Source organism: Camelus ferus, chromosome 31 (assembly GCF_009834535.1).
Source record: "Camelus ferus isolate YT-003-E chromosome 31, BCGSAC_Cfer_1.0, whole genome shotgun sequence".
Classification (NCBI taxonomy): domain Eukaryota; kingdom Metazoa; phylum Chordata; class Mammalia; order Artiodactyla; family Camelidae; genus Camelus; species Camelus ferus.
The window spans coordinates 17512923-17520773 of record NC_045726.1 but is presented as its reverse complement, the minus strand read 5'-3'; positions in this window follow the sequence as shown (position 1 = coordinate 17520773).

Sequence of the window (7851 nt, the reverse complement as noted above, 5' to 3'; positions counted from 1 at the left end):
ACGCTGTGTGTGAACTCCCTAACTGACTCCTTGAATTATGCACTTATTCTTATCCTTATTTGGACAGTTTTATTTCCTTATATGTTTCATGATATGTTGTGGGGCCTGCTGAGCAGATACCGCCACTGCTCTCCTCCCATGATTTATTTAGCTCATCTTCTACATTTTCTCCTTTATAGGAACATGAAAATGAGCTTGTCAAGCTCCATAAAAATGTTCTCGAAATGTTGGTTCGGATTACATTAAATGTATTGGTTTGGGGAGAATTGCCAGATTGAGTGCAGTGTTCAGAAATGTCACCATTGTCTTCATGTATCTGTATCTTCTCTGTAACCTGAGGTAAGATTTTACTGGGTTTTTCGCTTAGCACAGATTAATTGTCATCTTTTGGCAAACTTCAGTAACTGAACTGATCAACTGCTCTTCCAAGTTATCGACCCGCTCTATGCCGCAGGAACTAGCTCTTAAAGAGGTCACAGCACTCATCTTTAAGCTGGACCTGGCCCATTTTCAGGAGAGTTCTTGGACCATCTTTACAATTTCTCGTGAGTTAATTTGGGTCGTACCTTCTGAAAATTATAACTACTTCATGTTGATCTAATTCATTGGCCTAAGTCCTCTGCAGTGGCCCCAGCCCCCCTGAGGCCCTGCGGTTCCCTCCTGGCCATCTCTGCAGCGCACTGACTTGACCACCAGTTATCCTAGAGGTGGGGTGAGCACCGAGTTCTAGCAGCCGGGAACTACTTGTTGCCATCACGGAAGGAGTTGGCAGTGGGAACGTCTCAGGGGATTCTAAACATTTCAGACCCCTTTGACAAGTCCACATGCAGTCCGTTCAGCCGTCCTGGGGAGCAGGTGAGCCTCACTTGTGGGCGGTCCTCTCCCGCCCTTCTCTGAACCAGCTCTCAGCTGCTCTTCGTAGGATCCAAGCCACACGCTTCCATTCTTTGTGTGTCCCTTGCATTTCACTGCCTCCCTGACCCACCGCTTAGAGGCTGGGGCAAAGCATTGCCCACTCCACACACAGCATGAACGCTGTGACCAACAGGGAAATGCTGGAGTGTGTTTGGAGGAGCAGCTGCCAGCCCAAGGGTGAGGGTCTGCAGGCATAAACCCACGAAGCCACCAGGACAATTAACAACAGGGGCTTCCCTTTATCACCACTGTGCTTGGCACCAGCTGTGTGTGTTGACATCACTCTTTAATTCTCACAACCGCCATACATTGTGACACTCCTATTATCCCCATTTAATGGCTGAAGGACCAGAAGCTCATCCTGGTTCCACAGCCTTGCTCAGGCCACACAGCAGTGTCAGCAGTCCAGCGTTCTTGGCAAAACTCATTTCTGCGTTTTGGGCTCCAAACAAAGAGCCCAGCGATTTTAAAAGAAAAAAAAAAACTAAAGTCTGTAAATTAATAACTGTCATCTACAAAGGTTCCCATCCCTCTGTATCAGGAAGTGAGAGGAAGTGAGAGCGTTTTTCTGACATAAATATCCCCGAGCATTTGTGGGATTCCGTGGGTGTTTGAGAAGGCACTTTATGTGACTACCCAGTACCACTGAGCATATGCGACATTACAAGGCTATCATTCTGCATGGAAGCAATAAATATTCAGTAACTTCCTACAAAAAACAATCTATAGTTGGTCTATGATTCCAAAAATTAAATTCTCTTTTGTTTTATTCTCCATGAGAGATCTCAAATTATATTTTGCGAACAAGAAACCCATAGGAACAAATCAGATGCCACCTACGCTGGCCATGGACTGATCTCAGCAAAATCCTCTCCTGGGAAGGCTCTCTGTTACTCCAGCCCACAGTCGAGATTCCCAGATTTGCCCGACGGGGAAGTTAAGAAGGTGGGCTCGGCACCTGGTTGCCTGGGTTCGAATCGGGCAACCTGTAGGCAGTGCACCCTGCCTGAGTGCCTTCCGCACCTCTGAAAAGAGGACTGTGCCTTCCTCGCGGGGTCACGGAGAGAACGCAGCGCGATGATGTCTGCGAAGTACTCAGCCCAGCGCCTGGCGTGCAGCGAATCCTCCACTTACAGGAGCGGTTACCTGTTTCCAATAACCGTCAGTCAGGGAAGGCGGGGCTGGGACCCTGAGGGACTGAGCGTCACAAGGACGTGAATGGAGTCTTCCATCCCGGACAGGCACTGGGCTTCCAAACTGATTAGAGCCGCGGAAGGGAGGACATCCAATCCCAGTGCTCTTAAATAAAAAGGGGGGGTTGTCACCTGATACCACCATGCGTAGAAAGGAGGATCCTGCCTTACCAACAACCAGAAACCTCCCTCACCCCATCTTCTCTGAGTGTCTCCCCCCATCAGTGTCCTCTCTCCAGGCTCCTTCTTTTTCAGGGAGAACCGTGACCGCCGGCCGTCCCCAGCTCCCCCATCTCAGGCTTTGAGCTACAGATGGACAAGCGTCCTCTCTCCGCCTTCCCCAGTGCAGTGAGAAAGGTCCTGAGAAGGCCTCACACCCACTTCCGGGGTGAACCCTGCTGCAGGAGAAGGAAGAATGGAATAGAGAGAACACGAAAGCCACAGACACCCCTCAAATAGCGCTGATCGGACATATGGCTCAATTGGCCCCTTAGCATGTGTCTGAGTCTACAAACACCCTCGGAAAGAATTTCAGCAATTTTAACTATAAATTAAAAAACAAAAACAAAAAAACCTATCTGCCAGGTCTGAAAAGCCTGCCCTGTCCATTTCCTCAGACAGTCATGTTCTCATGAGAAGCCACACAGCACGTGAGAAAAGGAAAATGCATAATAAGGGATGTGTGAAATGACCTTGACTGAAAATAGATTGATGACGGTAACGTAATAGAAGTGTTTCCACTGCTTGTGAATTATAAGCTGCCGGATCATTCGCTTCACCGGTTTCTTTCTGTAAAATTCTGTGTCCAGCGGAGGATGCGTCACTCCAAGATGAGCTTAGGCGAAGCTCTCAGCACATATAAAATTGACTTCCACCCCTGCAGAGAGACGCTGATGAGTCCTTCCCCGGAATGCCATTAAATAACACAAGCACGAGAGCCATGCTGAGCAAACGAGGCTTCTTCTGCAGGTCCCCGTAGGGTCTGGCAGCGGATGGTGAGCGCCTCGGGCAGGAAGCAGCACTCTGGAGACACTAATTAACAGTGACAACCAGGACAGAAGCTTTTTTTTCCCCAAAAAATCTATTTGGAGGCACAGAAGGGAACCCAGCCCTTGGAAAAGAAGAGCATCTCTAATGACTTTTAAGAGACACTTTAGTGAGGGTGTCTGGAGACATTGCTTCTTAGCATTCAGTTATTCAAAAATGCTGCAATGATTTTGCATTTTCTTATTTCTGTTTAGGCAACAAAGAAGCTTTTATGCTGGAGTAATTCACTTAGAGTCGGGCAGACGACTCAAGGACCTTCATCTGGAAGGCTTTTAACATCTTGAACCCTTTTAAAGATGTTCATAAGCAATTATTATAAGTTTTTTTTGTGATTTTTGGAATAAACTGGATTTTGAACTCATCTGAAAAAGTAACAATACCAGTGGGTGGGAGTTGTGTGGAAATCCCTATTTCGGTTATGTTTTGAAGCAGAGCTTGAGCTCACTGTTCAATAATGAACTAACTCAAGATGACAATCCAGCTCATTCAATGCTTACACTGCTCCCTGATGTTCCAAAGCTGTCCCTCCCTCTGAGCATCAGACTTTTGTCACGAGAGGAGTCCGTACTTTCAGGAAGAAGCAGTGACCACTGCTCTGCGTTGAGGGTCTTGGAATGTTTCTTCTCAGTTCCATTCATCGGAGTCATAGCATTTTGTAAGCTACCTTCACCAACCGGTTTGTTTATTAACAAAGACAACACACTTATTTACAGGCCAGAACAACTTGTCTTTATTTGCTTAGAAATAAAGATGTAAGACATATATTTTTTAAATGCTAACGTTTGGAGAATATCTTCCGTGTCTACTCTTGTCACAGCCAGATTCTAATTTCTCTGCCTGACGGGAAAACCAGATGCTGGGTGGATGGGCAGAGTCTCTCATGGCTTTCTGGATCCCTGGTGTGAATGGGAATTCAATGAAGTTTTTATATATATATGCATGGAGTTAATAGTCCAAAGGATATAATTCTACACACTAGTTGTAAAGACTGGGCAGTTGGTGGAGGTGGTGCCGTGTAAACAGTGGGTAGAATTCTGAGCAGAAGACAGTGAGATAATTTTGTTGGTTTGAAGGTCAATTTGAGAGGATCCTTAGAGGCTGAGTGTGCAACACAGTATTATCCATCTCAAAACTTAATTAAAAAACACTTAAAAGATTGGTGAGTGAGGACTAGAAAGGACTATTTCCTTAAGACACCTAGTCAGAAGATTAATCTGTGATTATGTCTAAATTCTGTGGTCTTGGTAATTCCTGCTCAGATAACGGGATGCCTCACAAAAGGAAATTTTTTCAAACAATTTTTAATTCTTAAAATGAAAACATTTTGTAGAAAAAAAATAATTGTTCTGAGAGTTTAAGAATGTATAAGATTGCAATGCCGTGAAATAATTTGATTGACTTTTTAAAAATCTGAATTAACTCATGTCTAGAAACAGTCTGTTGTTTTGGCCTCAATAGTGATGACAGCTGGTAATTATCTAGAATATGCGATTTCCAAGCATTTTGATGGAAGGGCTCCATTCTAAAATGAAAATAAAAGGTAATTCAAAGTACGTACGGTGACAGAAATCTGCTATGAACTTAGTAAGACATTAACTAGAATATGCTACTATTTCTGGGGCAAAAAAAAAGGACACACATGTGAGAAAAATGTTACATATGCAGACAATGCTTATTTAGGTTTCAGGAGGATTCACAGACATGGTGGTGATTTTTCTGAGGATCCCCAGGGCTCCCTGGATCCCTTCTTCTGGGTACTTGTTCCCAGAAAACATAATAAAATGTGATGACTTCATGCGCGTGCCTAGGAATTTGGCTTTCAGAATAATAAAGAGTAAGTCATGACTACTTGATATTCGGGTCCATACAGGGTAGCTTTTGCACATCTTCCTCAGTGGAAGCTGAAGCAGGAAGGAGAAAATGAGGAGAAAAGGAAACAGCATTGCCTCCTTGCGCATGAGCTCCTCACAGAGGTGACAGAGATGGGCTAGCCGGTCACCAGAGTTACTCTCTCACTGAGAACACGGCTAGACTGCGTTTCCGTTCTTCCTTCGCAGTTAGATGTGGCCATGTGGCTGTGTTCCAGAAAATGGAATGTGAGTAGAAGTGATGTGTGCTCCCTCCAGGCCCAGCACCTTAGCGCTCCCCAGGCACGATTTCCCAAGCTGCTGTCTCTTCCAGCTGGCTGGGATGGAGACTGCATGAGCTGTGACCTTGAAAATGGCAGAGCCGCCAGTGGGAGACCAGGTCCCTGAAACAGCACTTCGAGGGGGGTCTACCCACCAATTAAGAGCATCAGGTTGGAAATTACGTGAATGAGAAATAGGTTTCTATTGCACTTAAGCCACTATATGTTTTGAACGTTCTTATGACTGTGACCTTAACTGATGCACAATGTGATAAATACTGAATTAATCTTAACACCTGGTGATGACTCTAATGTCTTTGGGATCCTGTGAGGGGCACTAAGGGATGGAGAGTGGAACCTAACCTCTCCTACGTATCTTCTGTGTAAAAGCTGCATGGTCTCTGGATATTGTTAGTGTATTTCCTATGTGAGGTGTAACCTGTATATGTGTTACATCTGTTAGCTCATGGGTTTTAAAATATTTTATTGAGGGACGATTTATGTATAGGGAAATGCATAAGAATTAGGCATGCAATTCAATGAGTTTTTGTTACATGTTTATGTATGTAACCAACACCTACACTAAAACGAAGAACATTCGCATCAGCCCCTGAAGATCCCCCATGCTACTCTCTAGTCAACCCCAAGCCACCCTTCCTCCCACGGGCGACCACTATGGATTAATACCAAGATTAGATTAATGGATTAATCCAAATGAGTGAATTAATTAAGGATTAATGCTGGATTAGATTAATTCTCTCTGCTTTTGAACTTTATGTGAACGGAATTATACTAAAACAATCTAACGTATGTTTGGCTTTTTTTTGCATACTGTGAAATTTTCTAGTTCCTTCCATGTTGTTGTGTGCATCCGTAGTTAATTCTTTTGCATTACTGAGTAGTGTTCCATTATGATGACGATACCACAGTAATGCATTCATCCTTATGTCGATGAATATTTATGCTGTTCCCAGCTTGGAGCTGTTATAAATATGCTCATGCAAGTTTTTTAAACATATTTTTTTTTATCTCTCTTGGTTATATACCTTAGAATTGCCGCATCAGAAGGTAGATACATGTTTCACATGTTTAGAAAGAGTTTTCCAAGCGCAGCACCACGTTAAACTCAAAAGTCTACTTATTCCACATGTTTATCGACATTCAGTGTTATGAAGCTCTTCGTGTTCCGGGTGCGGAATCATATATAATTTCAGCTTTCATTTGCATCTACCTAATATCTAATACTGATCCTAATACTTCATTTGCTTAATGATGCCTTATGTATGCTCTTCTGTCAAGTTCAAGTATTTTGACCGTCGTCTGGGGTGGCTTGCCTTTTTATTATGAATTGGTAAGATATCATTAGTATTCTGGACGTAAATCCTTTGTCAGAGTCAGGTACTAAGAATATTTCTTTCAGTGTATGCCTTTCCTTTTTATTCTCTTTCCATGTCTTGGATAGACAGGATACTCTAGTATGGATGAAAACCAATCTACATATTTAAGTGTTTTTAGTATTTAGTGCTTTCTGTATCCTGCCTGCAAAATCTTTCGTCTTTCCCCAAATCATGAAGATATGCTCTCCTGTTTTCTTTCAGTAAGTTTATAGTTCACTTTAAAATGTAAGTCTATTTTATGTCTCAAATTAATTTTTCCGTATGGTGTGATATGGAGTCAAAATTCATTTTTTCCTAAAAATTTATGTAGTTGGCCCATGACCTTTGTTTAAAAACAGCTCTTTTTCTATTAAATGTTTGTCAACAAAACAAAACAATTGACCACAAATACAAAGGTCTATTTCTAGACTTTATGTTTTGTTTAATGTACCTGTTTACCTATCCGGACCCCAATACTCATTGCCTTGATTATTAAAAATGTAGTTAGTTGTTCAATCAGGGAGTGTAAGTTCTATAATTTCGTCCTTATTTTTCAAGATTGCTTGGGCTATTTTATTTCTCGTCTCTGTATTCCAATTCCTGAAAAGCATCGCTTCACAAATTTTGTCTAGTTTCTTAGTTACATCCTTCTTGACTGGCAGTAGAAGTCCCTTCTTTTCCACTATTTTTTCCTCACTTAAACAAATGGTTTGTAAAACTCCTTGCCTCCCCAGTGCTACCGAGATTTTCCTAGACTGCATTCCCACTGCAGCCTTCTCCTTCTTGAGACTCACCGGGAAGCTGGATTACAACTACTACCATTTCGTACAATATGCCGTTAGGTTTATGATTCTGTTAAGAATGTAGGTGGCAGTTTTAAAACATCAGTTTAACCTCGTCAACGGCTTAGGGAGTGCATCAGGAGACCAGTGAACAAGACATTTCCCCCAATAAATTGTTTGTGGCAGTAACAGGCTATCGTGGATTTAGCCATTTACTCCAGAGAAGTAAACTGTCACTTGATTTGGTTTGATTTTTCATCTTAAAAAAAATCTGATAACTTTTCTGAAATTGTTTCATAAGTTCATCCAAACACCAAGGAAAATCTCTCTCACTAGTTTCAAAAACAGATTTCCTATTGTCACAGCCCATATGGAAATGGGGAAGCAAATACTAATGACCACACATAAAA